At 45.0% G+C, this 21,607-nt stretch overlaps 1 protein-coding gene across 3 annotated transcripts in view; it reads left to right on the forward strand.

Annotated features, from left to right (window-relative positions):
• Positions 1-21,607, forward strand: part of LOC144752243 (rho-related GTP-binding protein RhoG-like) — a 76,670-nt gene that overhangs the window by 19,483 nt on the left and 35,580 nt on the right. For 2 of the 3 annotated variants that reach the window (XR_013594054.1, XR_013594055.1), the window contains exon 2: positions 18,746-18,930. The gene's annotated coding sequence lies outside the window, so the exon portion shown is untranslated. Of the gene's footprint in view, positions 1-18,745; positions 18,931-21,607 lie in introns of those variants that run through there. The other variant, XM_078640243.1, reaches the window with a different exon arrangement.

Genomic DNA, 21,607 nt, shown 5'->3' on the forward strand with positions numbered 1-21,607 from the left:
ACCTCGCATCAACAAGACCACCATGGGAGGTAGATCCTTCTCCTACCTGGCAGCTAAAACCTGGAACTCACTTCCCACCTACCTTCGCCTTACCCAGAACCACCTAGCATTCAGAAAGCAACTTAAAACGTGGATATTTGACAAGTGATTCCCTACCCCTCCTTAAGCGCCTTGAGACCCTCTGGGTATGTAGTGCGCTATATAAATTCTCTGACTTGACTTGACCGCAGCCGGGCCGGCCGCTCGCACCCGCAGCCACATCCTGCTGGGGTGTCAGGGGATGCGCCGGGAGCAGCCCCACAAAGGGAGCGGCTGACACACGGAGAGGGTGGGACAGCCCCAGGGGGCCGGCAGGATGGCTCTGACCAAGAAGCACATCTACACGCGGGTGAGTGGGGGCCGGGGGGCCGTGCACATACAATCTGTCTGCACATCTGGCTGTTTTAAATGTGTGTTATCAATGTAACGTATATGTGGGTTTGGGTTCATGATATGTGTTCACAGATGTGCATGTATCTATGTGCCTGTACATTGCACATGCGCATAAATATATATGTAGATATGTATACATACATACGTGTATCTTTTTAAAGGTCTTATAATGTCACGAGGCCTCCTGTGACAATAAGCCATGAAGCCGAGGGCCTCGTGGCTTGCGACGCCCCCACACCCACGAGATTGCTTTGTTGGACCATTACACACAGATTACCCTCTATGTGCTCCCATCCACCACCTTTTAGGTTGGAGCACAGATGGTGCCTGGAGCTCACTTCCCAGTGCCAGGTGGGCTCATTTTCCGAGTCAGCCTGTTCCCGAGTCCACCCCCGGGTGCTGGTCCTGTGAGTGGCAGGTCTGCGGGGGCCTCCGGGAAGTGACGCGGCCCTCCCCCTGCCCCTTCCCATTGTGTGTTTCCTTCATCTCTGCACTTCTCACCTCGTCGCTGGTAGCCCTGTGCGGGGTCAGTGGTGGGCGGTGGTGTGTGTCTGTGTGTCTGTCCCTTTCTATTGTGGATTACAGGTCGCCGGTTTCTTACGTCATTCTTTCTTTGGTGGATGAGAGATTCAGTGATACACATTGGCCTTGCTTGGTCCTTTCCTTGAAGGGGTAACATGTCTTGTCTTCATTCCGCTGAACAGATGGGCCGTACTCCCCCAGGGGCTCCTAGAAAGTCCTGATGCTGCAGATGTTTCTACTGGAAACTATTTATACCAGGTCGACCGAAAGTGCCACTGAAGTTGCCTTTCACGTCTTCTGGTGGCAAGGCCAAAGAACTCTGTGGTATACAGTGATATGTTTGTTGTTGTTGCAGTTTTATATAGCGCCAACTCGACCCGAAGGTATTGGAGCGCTTTACATGAGCATCAGTTACATTACACAAGGACACGTTCATTTTTGGTAGGCACGGGGAGATTACGCGATTTGCTCAGAATCACAGGATGTTGAGATGACGCAGAGACTCGAACCTGGTTCTCCAAATCCAGAGGCAGCAGCTCTGGCTGTTAAGCCAGTTTCAAGGCCTGTCTCCAGTATCTATAGAGAGACAGCCCACACAACGCATAGTCTGGCTCACACATCATGTGTACAGTCACTCACGTTCAACCCTAGGATTCAGCATCTTTGGAAAAGGGGGGAAACACACCAGCCCCAACCTGCCCCATCTTCAACAGAGAAGGCCGGTGCACTGCTGGTCAAAGAGTGCTCGAAAGGCCAGGGGGTGCCCAATATCCTCATATGCGGAAAGGCTCAGAGTGACCTAAGGCAAGTAAATGGTCCGGCACTTTTTAGGTTTTGCCTAGCCGATGCGTACGAAGTGCGCATGCGCTAGGAAAAACGTGATGATTTCTCTCTGTGGGGCATGGTTCGTCCCCACTCTCCCATTGGCTAGCTCCATAAATGGAGGCTAGCCATTGGGAGAGGGCTCTGTCCGTCAATGCCGGACCAGATTCGGGGGCGTTCCTGGGAATTTTTGGCTTTTGGGGACGTCACGCTACGTCAGCCAAAAGCCGGGAACGCCCCCGAATCTGGTCCGGCATTGCCGGCACTGGCACCCAATGGCTAACTTGGAAAGCTTATAGTTGTGAATGAAAGGATCGATTGCCCTTTAAAAATAACGAAACACTTTGCATTTTCTGTGCCACATTGCAGGTAAAACCATGTGTTACACACAGAAGCATTTCCCCGGTCACCCTTCCTGCCAGACGCTGCTCCCTCATTCCTCGCTCTGCTCGCAGCCCTCCGTGCCCACGCCTCATTGCTGCAGGCTGGCGTAGCTCGGCTGTCGTCGTCTGCAGCCTCGCCCCGACTCAGGCCAGCTTCCAGTGGAGGCCCGGCTCTCAGGTGGATGGAGTGGCCTTCCGCACTGCTTTTACACTCCACTCGTTAAAGTGCCGGTGCTTGTGGCTTCGAAGGGGACCCCTTCCCGCCAGTCACCCGGAGGACGGCCCTCAGCAGGGCTCAGCCCATGGCTTGCTCCTGGGCCGCAACGCAGGACAGGCTGCTATGTATTCAGTATCACCTTGCAGCAGGTACATTGGGTGCGTCTGCACATGTTTGTGTTGTCCAGGGCTGCTTTACAGACATTTGCCGGCCCTCTGGTGAAACCGGAGTCTGTATAACTGTCTCACCCTCCGCTATAATCGAAGCCACGGGAGGGCACTGGCAGTGCTGGGTGTTGGTGTTAAGCATGCAGCGAGCTACGAGCGCACAATGACTCCTAGTGCAGGCTGACTTGTCTCCAAATGCTTACATAGATTAATGCCACCCACCTTCTCTTTGGTACCCATTTCGTGGACAGAAAGATGACAGTAAAGCTTTTGGGGTCCAAACCCTGTTGGTGGGACCAGTCCTGGTAGAGACGTGAAACGTGGCAACGGCAATGGTACATCTGTCAATTATAGGAAGCATTATAGTAGCAGGAAGATGATAAAATGATGCATGCCTGTCTTTAATGATACGGCAGCCGGGATTGCTGCACTGGTATCACATATATCGACAGTTGTTTATCTGTGCAGGGCGGTGGCTTGGCTGTGGCAATCTTCTGTGGGTATTGATGCAGCTCATGTTAGTGTGTGTAGAGTAGGGCTGTGTGCGGGGCATCCGACCCCGACACACAACGGATTGTGTAGTTTTAAGATGTATGTATGGTGCTGTGTGGATGTAAGTACTGGAATGACATGGAATGTTGAAGGGTGTTGCTCTATGTTGGAAATGGGATTTGCGCAGCTTGAAGCATTCATTGCTGGCTAAGATTATACACCTTGGGATTGCCTGTCTAACTACCGCTGAAGCAGGTTGTTGTGCCGGTCAAGATTGATGTTCTTGTTTCCCAACAGAGTGCACGACTGCTCTGTGGTTTGGTATGGTGGTGCGCCAGCAGAGAGCTGTTTCCAGCACAAAGAACTCCGCAAAGTGCTGTATGTATGAAGTGGGTACACGGGCAGAGTACCAGTACTGGAAGTTCAGGAGAATGCCACGCTTTGGTTGAGCACCACTATCAGACGAGTGTGCCTGTGGTGTTTTATAAAGGATGGACTGTGTTTTTACTCCATCAGCCACCACCTAGGTTTTCTGGCACAGTACTTATGAATCTGGATGGTCAGTTCAAAAAATCCCTTTCAGGTAAGGGAGAATACTGCCTTCTTTCCTATGGTCCATTAGAAGTATTCTAGGGGTCCTGGACTTCACAGAATACCCCCTTTCCTCGCCTGAGGTGGAGGTGAAACAGAGGTATTTTTAAGATCCAAGGGTTTGATGGTTGAGTTTTTTCTGTCCTGTATCGTGGACTTATGCCCGCCAAGGGAAAGCCAGGTGTTGAAGACTAGCCTGCAATCAGAATGATGTTGTTTGACATTCCAGACTGGTATTATATGAAACTTTCTTAAAGACTGACATAAAGTTGTGAATTGATCGCAGCGTCACCACTGGCTATGTGTTTTGATCAGAAATGTAGGACATGAATTGTTTTAAAGGTCAGAGGTTAAAAGCAGCTTATATAATCGAAGCAGCAAGTTGGACATTTTTATGTCAGAAAAAACTGCCCCCTACCTCTGTGAAGTACTCTGACTCTGCTCCTTACCCTCCCTTGGCGCCTAAAACTGTCCCCTGCCATGCACCCTACAAAGCCTCGACTTAGTAAACTGTCCCTTCTCTGTGTGCTTCGAGGCCGTAAAATGTAAGCCTAGGCACAAATGGATGGTTGGATTTGTGGGGTAAAGTTTTATTTAATGTGATTTTATGTAGCGCGAACTTTACCCGAAGGTGTCAGAGCGCATTACATAAGAACCAGTTGCCAAACCTAAGGACTTTGATTTACATGCGTTAAGTAAAAGATACAAACAGGAAAACAATTGAAATGTACTAGATGTAGTCACACAAAAAAGAGACTGTTGATTCTCGTTATATTTCCATATATATATGGAAGGGATATGAATAGATGTACTGCAAGAGTCGCATACGAATGTTAGAATAGAAAGGTCTACTGCATATACTAGTGAATACAGTCCTCTCTATATACAGAAAAAATGAGTTATATTTAGAGGGGTCGGAGTGGGACACAGTGGGTGGATAGATGCATGAATGATGAATGTATGCATGATGTATGGGTGGATGCATGGATGGGTTGTTGGTTGGATGGGTTGGTGGATTGCATACATTGTTGAGGGATTGGCTGTATATATGCATCTATCCATCCACCCATCCATGCATCTATCCATACACCCATCCATACACCCATCCATGCATGCACTCATCCATGCATCCACCAACTCATCCATGCAAGCATTACAACAAGAGCCCGCAGCTCTCCGTCTCTCCTCGCCCCCCCTTCCCTGAGCCCGCAGCTCTCCTTCGTCTCTCCTCGCCCCCCTTCCCTGTGCCCTGCTATTGTAAATGACAATGCCATTTATTTGTTACAAAAAAAACATAAATAAAAATAATGTCAAGAGCAATGCCAATAGCTCTAACTTTAACAAAGGCAAAACCATTGCATTGTAAATGCTTGTTTCTGGGTTTAAGATTAGGGGAGAAGGGTAAGGGGGGCTGGTGGGGTTGGCAGGTAAGGGCAGAAACAGTGGGTGTCAGGCATATAATCTTCACTCTACCAACATTCAGATTATTTTACGAAAATGTTAAGGGCTTGATTTGTTCTTCGGGTGTTCAAAGCTCACTTTCTGTGTGCAAAGCCGAAATCACCCTCAACTGTACAGTAGGCAAAGACACTGCATTCTGTGGATCGTATCGATCTATTGAACACTGAGCTGAACCTCTTCACTATAGTCTTAGCGAACGGCCTAGATAGAGGCTCCAATTGATAGACCCTGATCAAGTAAGATTCATCAGACAGAGACCGGGCAGTGATTAGTATCAGAAGGATAGCACAACTAATTATGAAATCCTAAAAGAAAAAGGCCCAGTTTCTTGCTTTCTCTCAATGCAGAGAAGGCCTTTGACTGGGTGAGTCTGGGCTTTCTAACAGCAGCCTTGACCAAGCTGGATTTGGGGGCGGGCGCACTGAGAAGCCCAGTACAATCCCCGGTGGACTCGGTCTGTGTTAATGGATCCTGTTGGAGTCAAGACAGGGTTGCCCCCTCTAACAGATAAAGGACAACTCATTGGAAGCATTGAAAATAATTCAATATGCCTGTTTGCGGACTACGTCCTCCTTATTCTTAAAGAGCTCGACGGTTCATTCCCAGCAGTATTAGTACAACTAGAATGTTTTTAAATGCTTCCAGGTTTCAGCACCTTTCTCCCAGATCTTACCAAGTGTCCGAACTGGTTCCAAAGGTGTGTGCTTACCATCTTTAAACATGTAATTACAGTCACAGGCAGCCCAACACTTACAATACAATAAAACATCATTTGTAAGCTACCTTAAGCAGAGGTGTCCCGGCACTAGCAAGGTCCAGCAAGACATGGGAGGTGGGGTGTAGACAAAGCAGAAATTGTCTCAAACTAGCCATGGCTAAAGAGCCATGTTTTCAAAGCTTTCCTGAACTCCCCTTCAGACGATATAAACCGGAGTCTGTCAGGAAGGGAGTTCCATAATCTACTAGATACCACAGAGAAGGCCCTGCCTCCAATGCGGGATTTCGCAAATTGTGGAACGCAAAACAAATTCTGTAAGTTAGAGTGTAGAGAATGCGTTTGCTGATCGGGGCGGATGTGTTTTTGTTGTAGTTGGGGCTCCTACCTCTCTGGGCCTTGAACGCAATTGTCAAGGCTTTGAATTCTATCCGATTCACAACCGGCAGCCAATGGAGCTGTTTGACATGCGGAGAGATATGTTGTTTAAACGGTACTCTTCTAATCAATCTCGCAGCCGCATTCCGCACTATCTGCAGTCTCTCTATCAGATATGCCGGAAGACCAATATACAGATTTTTAGCATAGTCCAGTCTTGATGTCATCGTGGCATGAACAACTAATTGTCGACAACACTCAGGGAGTAGATATAGAAATTTCATCAGACCCGTCAAAATTCCGTAGCAGGTGGGTGTAATGGACCTTATTTGGGGTGCAAATGTCATATCAGAGTCCCATTTTATGCCCATATTTTTTTGCCGTAGAAGTCGGACAGGGTGAGGAGCCCATTTCCTCATCACTTCATCATGTCTTCTGCAGATCTGTCCATATCTGGCCACCAAAATGTCTTCCTAACGCTGTGCTTGTTCATGCTTCAACCTACCCCCCCACCCTTGTGTACCATGTCCCTAAGCTTACGGCTGGGCCAACTTCCAGCACAAAACCATCTCCCCCCATGGAAAAGGCCCCAAGAAACAATTAACTGCCGAATATGTGGGACCGCAAAAGAAGATATCCTGCACCTAATATGCACCTGTAAAGGTCTGGACACAGAACGCAGATGCCATCTAAAACTGCATTTTAACCGGCTGGGCATAAGAACAGGCCGGCAGGCGGTCAAGGCTTGCTTTGATGGAAAAAATATTCAGTTACCAAGCCATGTCGTCAAATTCTTGGAGGAAGTAGAAAAGAAACAAGATCAATAGAGGGCAGACACTGGATGACTCTAACCTTAGACGAAAAACTCAAACGGACACTGAATAGGAATCTAAATCAATCAAAAAGGGAATGGACACTGGTATCTACTTAACCATCGGTTAAGTATTGACAACCCTCATAGAACACCTGGTCTAGATCGTTGCGGTATATCTTTTTTCCGCCCCGCCAGGGATCTTGGCATAGTCATAGGGTTGTCAAATAACGTGCGGTATGCCTGCCTCACCCGAGGCTACCTCTGGTTGAGGTAGAAGTGTCCAGAAATCATAAGGAAAGGGGGGAATTTTACACTAAAAACAGTGTGTCACCATAAACATTTTTTTAATGAAAAATAGGTTGACACTGTGTTAAAAGTTAACGATATATGAGGTATAATCGAGTTACTGGATTACCATATATCAATCAGTATATGGAGGTGTCGACATGTTTCAGCTCTTATGGCCCAGCCGGGTCTAGCGAGCTTTCGTCAGGACAATAAACAAACAAACAACATATAAGAGGTACTCACACAACTAGTGTTGGGTCCTATTTAGCTTTTTTAGCTGAATTGTCACCTATAATGGGGGGACACAAAATACCACATTGAGAGTATACAGTGTAGGTGATTAGGCATTATACTGTTAGGTAGAAAGCACCAACTAGAATTACTAGTGCAAAAGAATAATATGTATCTAATTCAGAGTACATATAATTGCGCAGGATAGGAAGGGAAGGAGATTCGATTTAAGCAAGGAGCCATTGGAATGTCACTTTCAAGGTTATAATGGGTGATGTAATGGATAGCCACTTGTAGCTAAAGCGTTGTCTCATCGCTTTCATTTCAAAAGGTAATACTAGGAAGCCAGAGCCCCGGCGCATTGCTGTTCGTATGCGCAGAAGCCAATGAGCAGATGAAGAAGTGTAGTTTAACAGCGTCATTAATAAATGAAAGAAAGAAAGCCTTAACCCTGGTGCGCTGATTTTAATGTGCGCGCTGATGCAAGTACGCTAACACACAACCCAGCAGTTAATCGTAAAAAGTACCTTAATAGGTTTAGTTTGTCAGCATCAGCAGGAGTGCAGAGTCGCTGTACGCGGTCTTTGCTACAAAATATACACAAAATTAAGCAAAGGTGGCTCGGACTTCTTACCGGTAAGACGACGTATTTCCAGGAGGGTTCTTACCCGCATGGACCGGCTTTCCGTCCTTGTGCTGACTCCGCTCCTGGTTACGGGCGGAGCTCAATATCCGGGCTTAAGGCTGATGACTCAAACACTGAAAAGGGACTAAGAGGTTGGCTAAACACATACTTCAAGATGGCTGCCCCCAGGTCATTACCACGCAATAAATTTACAAGGTTTGGTCACATTGTCAGCATGATAATCAAAAAGGGAATATAGGTAAAGAAAGTTAGTAGTTGCAAATACCCATTGCGATGAAAGGTTGTCATGATTCATTACCCCCAAATATTAGTAAAACTCTAGTGCAAATACTAATCTGATGGGTATCAATATTCAACTGATTAATTAATGTGTGGTGTTCAATGATATTCTCAAAGGGTGCCAATTAGTTAAACTGGTTCCAGGGAATATTGTCAGTCATTCCCCGTACATGGGTGCCAAGTCGGTCCACCCACCTTTGCTCCTTTTCAAACAGAACTTGCTCGGCGTTGTTATTCTTGTTCTTTAGCATCTCAATTACAGTCCAGCGCAGGTCCTCACACGAATGACCTGCTTCCACAAAGTGTGTACAAAGCTTGGTGTTGTTTTTCTTTGTCCTGACATTACTCCTGTGTTCCCCAATTCTCAACTTGATTTTTCTACAGGTCATGCCTATATATTGGTGTTCACAGGGGCAAGTGACCATGTAAATTACATGTGTTGAGTTGCAATTGGTGTGTTGCCTTTGGGTCCATTTCAGGGTGGATGTCAGTTGTAGAGTTTTTGTGGGTTTTGTTAATTTGCACACTCCACAGGTGCCGCATGGATAGTGTCCTATTACAGGTTCCATTCTCATATCTCTGATCACAGGGATAATCTGTTTCTTCTGTGGTCTTGTGTGGACCAGGACGTCTCTGATGTTTTTTGTTCTTTTATTGGCAAATCTGGGTTTAGGCCAGTTCAGTTGTCCAGATGTAATTATCTGCCAATTTTTTCTGATAAGCTTTTGTACATCGTTGGTCGCCGGACAGTACGTGGTTACGCACGTTACCAGATCTTTTATTGGTTCCTTTTCATTGATTTGCAAGAGGCAATCTCGTGGCTGATTTTTGACCCTTTTCATACATTTCTTAATCACAGAGGTAGAGTAGTCTCTTACCCGCATGGACCGGCTTTCGGCAAAGAACAGCTTGCTTTCCTACAGCAGCGATTACGCAATACAGGCACAGGAATTGAGTCTAAAACTACAAAAAAGAGACTACTCTACCTCTGTGATCAAGAAATGTATGAAAAGGGCCAAAAATCAGCCACGAGATTGCCTCTTGCAAATCAATGAAAAGGAACCAATAAAAGATCTGGTAACGTGCGTAACCACGTACTGTCCGGCGACCAACGATGTACAAAAGCTTATCAGAAAAAATTGGCAGATAATTACATCTGGACAACTGAACTGGCCTAAACCCAGATTTGCCAATAAAAGAACTAAAAACATCAGAGACGTCCTGGTCCACACAAGACCACAGAAGAAACAGATTATCCCTGTGATCAGAGATATGAGAATGGAACCTGTAATAGGACACTATCCATGCGGCACCTGTGGAGTGTGCAAATTAACAAAACCCACAAAAACTCTACAACTGACATCCACCCTGAAATGGACCCAAAGGCAACACACCAATTGCAACTCAACACATGTAATTTACATGGTCACTTGCCCCTGTGAACACCAATATATAGGCATGACCTGTAGAAAAATCAAGTTGAGAATTGGGGAACACAGGAGTAATGTCAGGACAAAGAAAAACAACACCAAGCTTTGTACACACTTTGTGGAAGCAGGTCATTCGTGTGAGGACCTGCGCTGGACTGTAATTGAGATGCTAAAGAACAAGAATAACAACGCCGAGCAAGTTCTGTTTGAAAAGGAGCAAAGGTGGGTGGACCGACTTGGCACCCATGTACGGGGAATGACTGACAATATTCCCTGGAACCAGTTTAACTAATTGGCACCCTTTGAGAATATCATTGAACACCACACATTAATTAATCAGTTGAATATTGATACCCATCAGATTAGTATTTGCACTCGAGTTTTACTAATATTTGGGGGTAATGAATCATGACAACCTTTCATCGCAATGGGTATTCTGCAACTACTAACTTTCTTTACCTATATTCCCTTTTTGATTATCATGCTGACAATGGGACCAAACCTTGTAAATTTATTGCGTGGTAATGACCTGGGGGCAGCCATCTTGAAGTATGTGTTTAGCCAACCTCTTAGTCCCTTTTCAGTGTTTGAGTCATCAGCCTTAAGCCCGGATATTGAGCTCCGCCCGTAACCAGGAGCGGAGTCAGCACAAGGACGGAAAGCCGGTCCATGCGGGTAAGAACCCTCCTGGAAATACGTCGTCTTACCGGTAAGAAGTCCGAGCCACCTTTGCCTAATTTTGTGTATATTTTGTAGCAAAGACCGCGTACAGCGACTCTGCACTCCTGCTGATGCTGACAAACTAAACCTATTAAGGTACTTTTTACGATTAACTGCTGGGTTGTGTGTTAGCGTACTTGCATCAGCGCGCACATTAAAATCAGCGCACCAGGGTTAAGGCTTTCTTTCTTTCATTTATTAATGACGCTGTTAAACTACACTTCTTCATCTGCTCATTGGCTTCTGCGCATACGAACAGCAATGCGCCGGGGCTCTGGCTTCCTAGTATTACCTTTTGAAATTAAAGCGATGAGACAACGCTTTAGCTACAAGTGGCTATCCATTACATCACCCATTATAACCTTGAAAGTGACATTCCAATGGCTCCTTGCTTAAATCGAATCTCCTTCCCTTCCTATCCTGCACAATTATATGTACTCTGAATTAGATACATATTATTCTTTTGCACTAGTAATTCTAGTTGGTGCTTTCTACCTAACAGTATAATGCCTAATCACCTACACTGTATACTCTCAATGTGGTATTTTGTGTCCCCCCATTATAGGTGACAATTCAGCTAAAAAAGCTAAATAGGACCCAACACTAGTTGTGTGAGTACCTCTTATATGTTGTTTGTTTGTTTATTGTCCTGACGAAAGCTCGCTAGACCCGGCTGGGCCATAAGAGCTGAAACATGTCGACACCTCCATATACTGATTGATATATGGTAATCCAGTAACTCGATTATACCTCATATATCGTTAACTTTTAACACAGTGTCAACCTATTTTTCATTAAAAAAAAATTATGGTGACACACTGTTTTTAGTGTAAAATTCCCCCCTTTCCTTATGATTTCTGGACACTTCTACCTCAACCAGAGGTAGCCTCGGGTGAGGCAGGCATACCGCACGTTATTTGACAACCCTATGACTATGCCAAGATCCCTGGCGGGGCGGAAAAAAGATATACCGCAACGATCTAGACCAGGTGTTCTATGAGGGTTGTCAATACTTAACCGATGGTTAAGTAGATACCAGTGTCCTTTCCCTTTTTGATTGATTTAGTATTGAACCAGGGGAACCGAATGGACCGTGAATCCTCTTCCCTCCTTTCTGATAGAAGACTGAATAGGAATCATATGATATGGGCAACGGTCAGTCTCCCGAAGGCTAATTAGCAGACAATAAAACACTAGGGGATCAATATGAACTAACAGACCATGGAGAAAAAACAGCTCTTTACGTTCGAAACATACATGACAGCCCGGTCCAAACCCAGGCGCAAAACAAGTGACTCACTCTATTTTAAATCCATGCTCACCCCGAAAGTAATATAAACATTTAGATTAACTATTATTTTTTATATGACGTCATTCTCATTTTATATCTTTTACAATGATTGTATTTAACCAATGTTTTATATGCTAATATTTGCAATGGTTTTAATTAACTGAGCAATAAAGATTTACTTACTTACTTATGTACCATGTCAATTATCCTTTATCTGAACCCCACTGGTGGCACTGCTCTTCCAGCCCTCCACAATCCATCATCATGCAAATACTTTTTTTGCTTTACTCACTCAAATTCCTTTCTATCTGCGGATGCCATACACCCAATACATATCATTTGACGACTAACAAATCAACATCATCAGTCCCTTCCATTTACCCTACAAAATAACCAAACCCACCAAAATAGTTTTTTTTATCACCATTTTGCTTTTAGTAATATTTACTTTAATTGTGTTCTGCTGTAATGTTCTTTGAAAACTGTTAATTTTCTTAGTAGATCTATTGTGGTAATATCCAAAGGGATCAAGTCGCCTGCATACATGAAAACGTTCCTTTCTGAGCACCTAATCTTGGCGAGTAGGCGCTGGATCTGGCAAGCAGTACTTGAACATCAACAGTCTACAAGGATAACTTTAGGGGCTCAGTGACAACTGTTTTAAACCTAGAAAAATAGTAATCTTCTCAGTAAACAGATGTATTGCCCCATTTTGCACCCTAATCCATCTAATTGAATGCAGCGCTGAGACGACTAGCCCTTTGTCTTTATTTTTTCTGAAAGTTCAAAAGTATTAGAGGCCTCTGTAGGCACTGCTTCGAGTTTTTGCTTTTTTTATTACTACGAAATGAGTCATGATAATGTGAGCGCTAGGTGTTATTGAAAGAAGAGCATTTTTCTAGAAACCCTGTCAGCTCTTTTGATGTAATTTGATGGTCCTTACCAAGAAATAATGTTTTTTCATTAAATACTTTCCTGAATTGTACAATCACCAGATGTGGTAGGTGGAATTTGCATATATGAACTAGACTTTGTTTGAAAGCTCTCAACTCAGGGTAGGAATTTGCTCTTGTTTATGGAGGTCGTTACATTATCTTCCTTACCCGAGTGGCGAAATCAAGAAACCAAGGGTCACTCAAAACCATCGAGGGGCCTAGTGGCCAAAGGAATCTGTAGTACTTGGCCAGTAAAGCTTTAATTATTGCAACTGCTCTTCTTCACAGGCCTTGGATGTTTGGGGACATTTGCTGATTTATTTCCTAAGGCCTTTTCTGGATCCTCACTTTGACCCTGTTGCTAGAACAATATTCATGGCTTTTTGTGATAAAGAAGTCTCCCGATATGATCATGGCGTAACATAGCCCTTTCTGCAGGAATCCGTAACGCGTTCTGAGCATTACAGGAGAGTTTTGCGGACACCATCATCTGGGATTCAAACCAATGCATTGTTTTCCCTTCCATGTCATATTTTATCCTATTCTTAAACACTGTAAAGGGGTCTTTACCTTAGACAACCATTTACATTTTTGTTGCCTCTGAATGAAGTACTTTGCCTGTAATGGTGACAGCCTGTTTTAAATCCAGAGAGCACCTGACATCACCAAAGTCATCAGGGCAAAGCCTCTGCTTTTCCGGATACATTTTTTAAATACAGCAAATGATCCCATAAACAATGAGAACCCAAAAACTGGGGCCTAAAGACTGCGCCATCAGATATGATTCACAGGAAAATATGCAGTACTATTCTCAGATTCATCAATTGTTTCAAATCAATAACTCCCTTTGCTTCTGTGTGGGAGACATTTATAAATTCTTTATATGTAATTATTGACTGCATCAGAGGATCAGAACTTGGTGCTTGTTTCTGACATATGATTCTAGGTGGTATCGTTTTATTCTGGTTGGAAGTGAAAGCAACGGCCATACTGTCTGTGTTAGCCCGTTATATGTGTTTTAAAGCAGAGGTTGCTGTCAGTTGTAACTCTGAATGGATTGGCGAGTTGAAACTGCAGTCTGTCTAGCTGCATGTCCCAGTTCCACTCTTGGACGTCAGCTTGTTTAGAGGTGACAGTGCGAATGAGTTTGGTTTTAGGTGCTGTCAGTCTGAGGTGGGCACTTTGCTGTCTGGTGACACGGACATCAAGGTCTTTTGAATGACTTTGTGGAGTTTCTCTGATACTTGTATGCTGTTTGTATTCTCGTCTGGTTTGAGTCGTTAATCTTCTGATTAATTCAACAGGCTGAACAAAAAGGGTTATTTATTTTTAGGAGTTGTAAGGTTCATGTTTTAGAGGTGACCTGTAGCCCCACCAAAATGGTCAACGGATTAGACTGTAGTGTAGTTCCTATATTCCCAATAGGCTGTGCACATTGGAATAATATATCCTGCAGTTTAGACGTAGGACTGAGGTCGACAAGGTCTCTACCGAATATATTAAACTTAATTGTGAGTGCCAGCTAGCTCAGAGGTCACTAGAAACTTTCTCGAATTCACAAGAAGGGATTAGTCTCTGACAACCGCATAAACATGACAACTTTGTTTCCCAAGAATGAGAAATCAATCTCTAGAGTCGCAGAAACAATAGATAGCTATTTTACTCAGTCAGTCGTGCATGCTTCGTTTCACCAGCGGTGCTTAGAAAATAGAGAGACGGGCGTTTTCAATAAAATTTATTTATTGAACAGTCTTCTTTCTCGAGCATAAGAAATGTACTGCTACAATCGTAATACTGGGTATAAAGTACAAGGCATATAATACGATAAGTATTATAAAGTAGTACTGTAAAAGCATGATATGGTTTCTGAGTCATAAGTTGCCTATAACATATAAAATACATAGTGATAAAATAATGACTAAAAGTACTCAACTGGTGCTTCTAAAATACACCTCCCCCGGTGTCCCTAACTTAAGTCTAGTACAAGGGAAGAAGTAAGTGAAGTGTAGCTTAAGTTTAGTATTTCTCTGCCAAGAACCTATTCCAAGAATTCTCTTAAGGGTCTAATCAGCTCCGTACCTTGGTTTTAGAATGAAGGAGGTCTTGTATCTCTCTCTCAGGACTCGATTTCCCAGCAACCCGCAAAGGTAGCCTGGAAACACTGGAGCTGGATTTCTCGGCAGGAGAAAAGACAGCGTCTTCTCAGTGCGTCAGTTGGAGGGTCGGCTTCCTTCGGCACTTGCTGCTGCAGGGCATCGGGCAAGTAGTTAGTCAATCTGCTCCAAACCACTGTGTGTTTGTCTGGGCAAATGTAGGCATATTTATACCTTGAAGGTGCCGAGTTTGACGTATGATTGGACATAATAATGTCATCAAAGACTCAGTTCTTTGAAAACTCCATGATTTCCTAGATAAATTAGTATTCAGGCAAGGGGAAGTCCCTAGCTGCTGAAGGCGGGTTTTTCCAAGAAATCGTTGTTGATTCTCGGAACTTAGTGGAAGTAGCCATGCCGTATTTGGGCTGGATAGGCTCAGTCTGAATATGGTAATGATTTCTATGCCTATATAAGGATCGGGTAATTTATACCTTTTTATATGGGCATGAATCGGGAAAATTACACTTGGGTCCTAGATTCGTACACAACAAGACAGGATGTTAGAAGAGAAGGATGTTTAGATTTTTAAGAAATAGGAGCATTAACATCTTTAATCATGTGATCAAGTACCTATAGTATGCAGTTATGGTACACATGTTCAGCTGTCGAAGGTTGAAGTTATGAAAGAAAGAACGCTTCTTTTGGTATTTGGATAGTTTTTTAAAATAATCTTTTTATTGGTGACAACTTCCAACAAGGCTTAAGTAAACACTGGAGACCTCCGGTTGTTTACTACTACCTGGGCCAGGGGATTTCTGTAAAGAAGTTATATCCAGCTCAGGTAATTGTGTCCGAATCCCATTTTTCTGAGGACTGAGAACATGTATGGCCATGCGATGGTATTTGAATAGTGTTTAAGCAGTCTCCGAGTAGTGTTTGCTGAAGTCACAAATGTCTTCTGGTGCCTTTTTTAATGAGATTCTTCTTTTGCACGAGTGAGGCCTTTTAACTAACCTCTCCGTCTTCATGTGCTTGGGGCGTTCATAGTTTGAGATGATCCCTGCATCAGACTGTTTGATGGTTTGTGGTTTCTTCGGTTGAGTACTTTCACAGCCTCCTGAAATAGCCATGCAAGTGGCTGGCATTGTAGGAAGCAGACGTGTGCAACTCGTCTGCCATCCAAGCAGGAGTTGAGATATTCCATGCATGAAGGTATTCAAAGGCGAAATCAAACAGCCTTTTTAATGTTCACTTGTTCACTTCCCCTGAGTGTACAACAAAGACTTTATTTTGTCTGAAGATGTATGATCTATAGTATCAGGTGTGCATGTGAGGATTGAAGCGAAGGACTTGCTTTGAATGTCCTATAGATTAAGAGCCCTGGTTTTAATGTATGGAGTCTGAGTATGTCTCTGCTCAATCTGCCTCGGATGGTATACCCAATACCAAGGGACTACGGTGAGATTTGTTTTCTGTCAAACTGACATGGCGAATGAAGCTTCTATCCAGATGTGGAATATAGCTCGATTTTCCTTATGATTTGTTGAATGATGTCAGGTGAGGATGAATCTTTTAGTTCCCAGGCCCAGATATCTTGTGCTACCCGTTTTTCTGAGTGCTTTCACCTGCTTTTGCTTTGTTTTTTACTACTTTCTCCTTCCTCTATCCTATTTTTCTGAGTGCTTTCGCCTCATTTTCACGGCTTTCTTAACTAAAAAGCTTGCAACTCAAAGGCCTTGACACACTCACGGGTGATTTGCTGCAGATTGATTGATTCGTTATACTTGAGGTGGAGGATAGGCCTTGGGATTACAAGGTTTTTTTATGAATTGATGTTGGTCAAAAATACGGAAGTAGAAACATTAACGGTTCCTATTACCAAGCCCAGGACTTTTGAGGATATATTCAATCAAAGTTTGGTGGCTGGAGGGTGGGCTGGACCCAGAACTAGGAGCAGCTGTTACTATTGAAGAGAAGAGCATTTTCCACAAATGCTTCCATGTGAAGTTCTTTCAGTGAGCTGGACTGTTTTTAGGGTTTAATTTGGATGTGGTTAGTGGTGGTGTGTGATGGAGTTTTTTGTAAACCTCAAAACGATAAAGCGTAAGCAAAATAACACACTGTCGTGTAATGAACTGGTCCGACAGAGCCATTTATCCATCATCCAATAACTGCCTCTGTGTTTCCTCCCACTTCCTCCCCCACACATCCAGTTGTCACATTTGAATCAAGTTGAGAAGCAAGCAATAGATCAGCACTTGTCCCAACAAGAGATGTGCAGGAATTTCCTCTATGGTCATTCCACTTTCCTCATATCTTCGCCCATTTTTAGGGGCAGCCTCTTCCCCTGAGTGTACCACAAAGACTGAAGATTTATGATGTATAGTATCAGGTGTGCATATATAACACTTTCGCGGCCAGGATGCACCAAGCCAATCTCATTTCCAGTCTCTCAAATGCGGTGTTTGCTACGACCCCTACTAACATGCAATATTTTGCTTGGCGACCATCAACCCCAATGTCATCCAAGTCCGTTCCATAAGATTTAGATCAGATGCGTCCCAAACATTGAGCGATGGGCCGGACATTTGATCCTGTTTAGCACTTGTGCCTTGGGTGCTGGGGGGCGGAATTATTTTTTTCTGACGAGAGACCTCGTATTGGTTAAACAGACAAGATTGTGATCTTGTTCCAAACCACTTCTGATCTTGCAAATGACCCTCTTGGAGTAATTTGATGGCTGGACATCGCCATCTTGTTAGAGATGAGTGAAGAAAATGGCCAGACTGAATGTGGCAGGAATGATGGAGGCCAATGTAATGCAGATTGGATTTGTGGAGGAAGCTATAGGGTGAGTGACGGAGAAATGCAGTGAGATGGAGGTGATTGTAGGGGTTAAAGTACAGGAGGAGCAGAGGGAGTTGATGCACCAAGTAGAAGCAGTGGAGGAAACTGAGGGGTCACTTACAGGAGTAGTGGATGGATCAGGGGCAGGTGTACAAAGAGTGGGACGAGCTGAGTAGCCGCGTGCGCATAAGCTGAAGAGAGATACGTGTTAAACTCTGTGTGAGGAGTGTCAGGAGCTAGGGGGTTAAGTGGGGCAGCAGGTGGGTCAAGTATGTGGTGTGTGACCTGAGCTAAGGGTGCTGTGGTTTAGTCTTGTAGGAGTTCTGGGACGTTATGCTTGTAGTGTTGCGGTGCTGGAGAGAGCTAATGGGTTACGTTTGGGAGTAATGGAGGAGCAAATATATGAAGAGGAGGAACCTGTGTTGGAGGAGTATTTGGAGATGAGGGCAAAAACCTTGTGGGATTGGAGGGAAGTTATGCGGCTAGCGCACAAGCACTGCAGAGAAGAATGCAGTCAGTTTTGGAAAAGGCAGAGAGAGCAGAGGGGTGAAGTATGGGAGAAGCGGAAGGAACTAAGGGCCCTGTGGTGGAACAATGGAGTGTGCTTGTGTGGAAGTGCTGGGGGAGCCAGGAGTAAATCCTTGTTTTCGTGGATGGACCCTGGAGGTAAAGCCTGTGAGGAGTGGAGCGAGATAAGCGGTTAAGTCTAAGGGAATAGATGGAGAAACAAGTAATGGTGAGTGGAGAGAGCTTAGTATTGAGAAGGAAGAATGAGGAGAGTATTAAATGTAACTCTTGCCATTTTTGTTTCTTCCTGAGGCTAATTAATGCTTTGCCCAGAGGGTTGATTTACGTTGCCTTCTTAAATACCTTCGTAAAGATGCCATTTGCACAGAGTATACTATAAGCCTTTCTTCTGCATATTTGCTCGGTTTCTTTTCTCCTTAGATCATGTTTTTATACATGTCCTTTCTCTTCGCATTTCCAGACGCTGTGACAAGACAGCAGATCTGCTCTTTGGGAGGTGGCACTCTCGGCGAGGTTCCATGTTGTGTTCAGGCGAAGGACTGGGGATGCACGGCTACCTTGCAGAATGTGATCACACCGCTGCCGCCAAAGAATGAAGTGGAACTTGCTGTAACTTAGCTCTTGGTGTTGTGCTCTTTGGAGTGGGTAGGTAACATTTTATTTTCTTGCCAAGTTGTTGAAATATGATGTACAAACCCTGAATCCATCCACATCCGATCTCTTAATATGAGCATATACTTGACCTGGCAAGAGCGGTATTATGTTAGGCGTAAACAACTGTTATCGGGTTCAACAGCTCACAACACTAACTCAACTACCTACAGAACGCTTTAGAGAGCACTCCTGGCACGGTCATGAGAACAACATGGCTCCAAGCTATGTATTTGTGTAGACTTTGGCCCCTCATCTGTACATACGCATACATATGTCCACATCTGTCTTTGCATTGTGGTATTAATGGCATTAATGCGACATAATAGGAAAACATGTAAAAAAAATTAACAACCACCTGAAGTCAAGCAGTGGGCAACAGTACACCCCAGCAGAACTAAACAGATGGCAAGGACGTTCAGCGTAGTCGTCTATGGACAGTAGAACAATACGCTCCATACAGACCTATAACCCCATCTAGCAGCCACTCCCCAATGTAATGCATCTCTGCACAGTTCATCATTCTACTCTTGCCTGCCACCATTTAAACAATAGGAAGCGGAACCAAATACAATGTCACCTGACTCCTTTGACTATTGACTCGGGTGAACAATAATCCCATAACCACATATGGCACCAGAGTCCAGCAGCACACCATGACTATACATATGGTGCGAGTGAAGAATTCACAAATACCTAACATAACTTTACAGTACTTTTATTGCGGTGGGTCAGTGATCACGTTAAACTTTCAGATTTACTGAACATAGAAGGGTTGTGTTTTGCCACTTTGACGGTGTTGTTTTTCTAATATTACTCATAAGTACTAACACCACACTTATGGACGGACACCACACCGTGGATTTCAGTATCAAAGTTCTTTATAAAACAGGAGAAATTATGCAAACTGAATACGTATTTACAAGAGCGATTGAGGGATCATAAAGTCTCGGTTGTAAGGAGTAGGGAAGCGGGACAGTCACAGTATGGGGCCAGTACGAAGCGTACCCTGTGCACAGCTCTCAATCCTCGAGCCGGGGGATACGGAAGATGGCTGCTCCACTCACTTCTCCTCGAGCCAGGTCATACAGGTAGCGCCGATGGTCCAGCCGGACCAGAGTACTCCTCGAGCCGCGACGAGGTCAGCAGGTCTCGAGCCGGAGTGAACAGAGTGTCTGTTGGTTCTTGGGGAGCCGCGACCACGTCAGCAGGGCTCAGGATGTTCCACGAATGTCCTTCTAGTTGCAAGGGTGAGCCGCAACGAGGTCAACAGGGCTCCGAGGTTCCACAGTTCCTTCTCCACGAGGATGAGCCGCGACAACGTCAGCAGGGCTCGCATAAGTTCCTAAGTTCAAGTATCAATTTTCTCCTAGAATGGCTGAGCCCCGACCAGGTCCGCAGGGCTCTCTTATCCAGGATTCCACTGCCCGCTAGTTCTCGGGCGGGCCTTGATATAGTGCAGTGGTCCTTTGATGTCCGGACCCTCGCAGGCGGAGATCTCATGCCTCCGGGCTGATCGCCGGAGTTTCCCGTTGGCTGGCCCTTTGATCCTTTTGAAGATGCGCCCGGGGATTTCCAGACGCCCAGCAGGGTCTGGAGCCAGCTCTCGGGGAGGCCAGAGGTGTGATCGAAACCAGCCCCCAGGGGAAGGCCAGAGGTGCAATCGAAACTCCTGGGCCTTATCTCACTTCAGAGGAAACCCTCTACCCCCCAGCCGGGCATGGCGCGCCTGGAGCCTAAGTTTCGCTGGGGCCGGGGTCACACCGGGGGCTGGGGAGCCAGGGACTTCGGGAAGGGTAATGGCTGCCGGGGACCCCGTGTGGGGTGCAGGTTCTAGGCGCCCGGTACCGGGAGGATGGATGGCGGGATGCGGGGATGGTCGTCCGTCGTTAGGGTCATGTGGGGAGCGGGGCAGACAGGGAACGGGACGACCAGGGATTTCTGGGTGCAGGACTAATTAACGGGATGCTGAGGAACGGGGGAGGAACCACGCCACGGGGCCAGGTCCAACACTGAACATAGAAGGGTTGTGTTTTGCCACTTTGACGGTGTTGTTTTTCTAACATCACTCATAAGTAGGAAATGTTTTGAGTGTGGATACTGACCCAACAAATCGCCTGCAGTTGACATGATCCTGCCGCAGATGCAGAGACATTCAAGATTTAGTGGTTCCCATTCAATGGCTGTTATCTTTGCCATTAGGAATACCAGTGGTTGGGTTTTAAATTATCTGTGTGGCATTCTCATCTGATGAATAATCTTACTTCCAGTTCTGCTGCTCTTGCTCTAATGTAGACACATCTTGTTCTCTTCTATCACTGTGGCCCTTTTCTTGAATTTGTTTGTGTTTTTCACAGACTGGGTGTCCTTGTTCCTGCATGTCACACCCAGATGTTATAGTACCGCTACCTGCAACACATCTAACATAATAAACAATCATTGGGCCGCCAGCATCTCACAGGGCGCCAAGACATGTATGTATGTATGTATGTATGTATTTATTTTTGTAAAGCGCACATATCACCATTCGGTCTCATAGCGCTGACAGAGGGTTTGGGAGATGCAGAAAAAAGGGGTATTACGCCATTGCCTTAAACAGTAGTGTTTTGAGTTCTCTCCGGAAGATTTTATGATTCTGGTTAGATCTTAAGGCCATAGGCAGGGAGTTCCA

This window comes from Lissotriton helveticus, chromosome 4_2, assembly GCF_964261635.1.
Source record: "Lissotriton helveticus chromosome 4_2, aLisHel1.1, whole genome shotgun sequence".
NCBI classification, from domain to species: domain Eukaryota; kingdom Metazoa; phylum Chordata; class Amphibia; order Caudata; family Salamandridae; genus Lissotriton; species Lissotriton helveticus.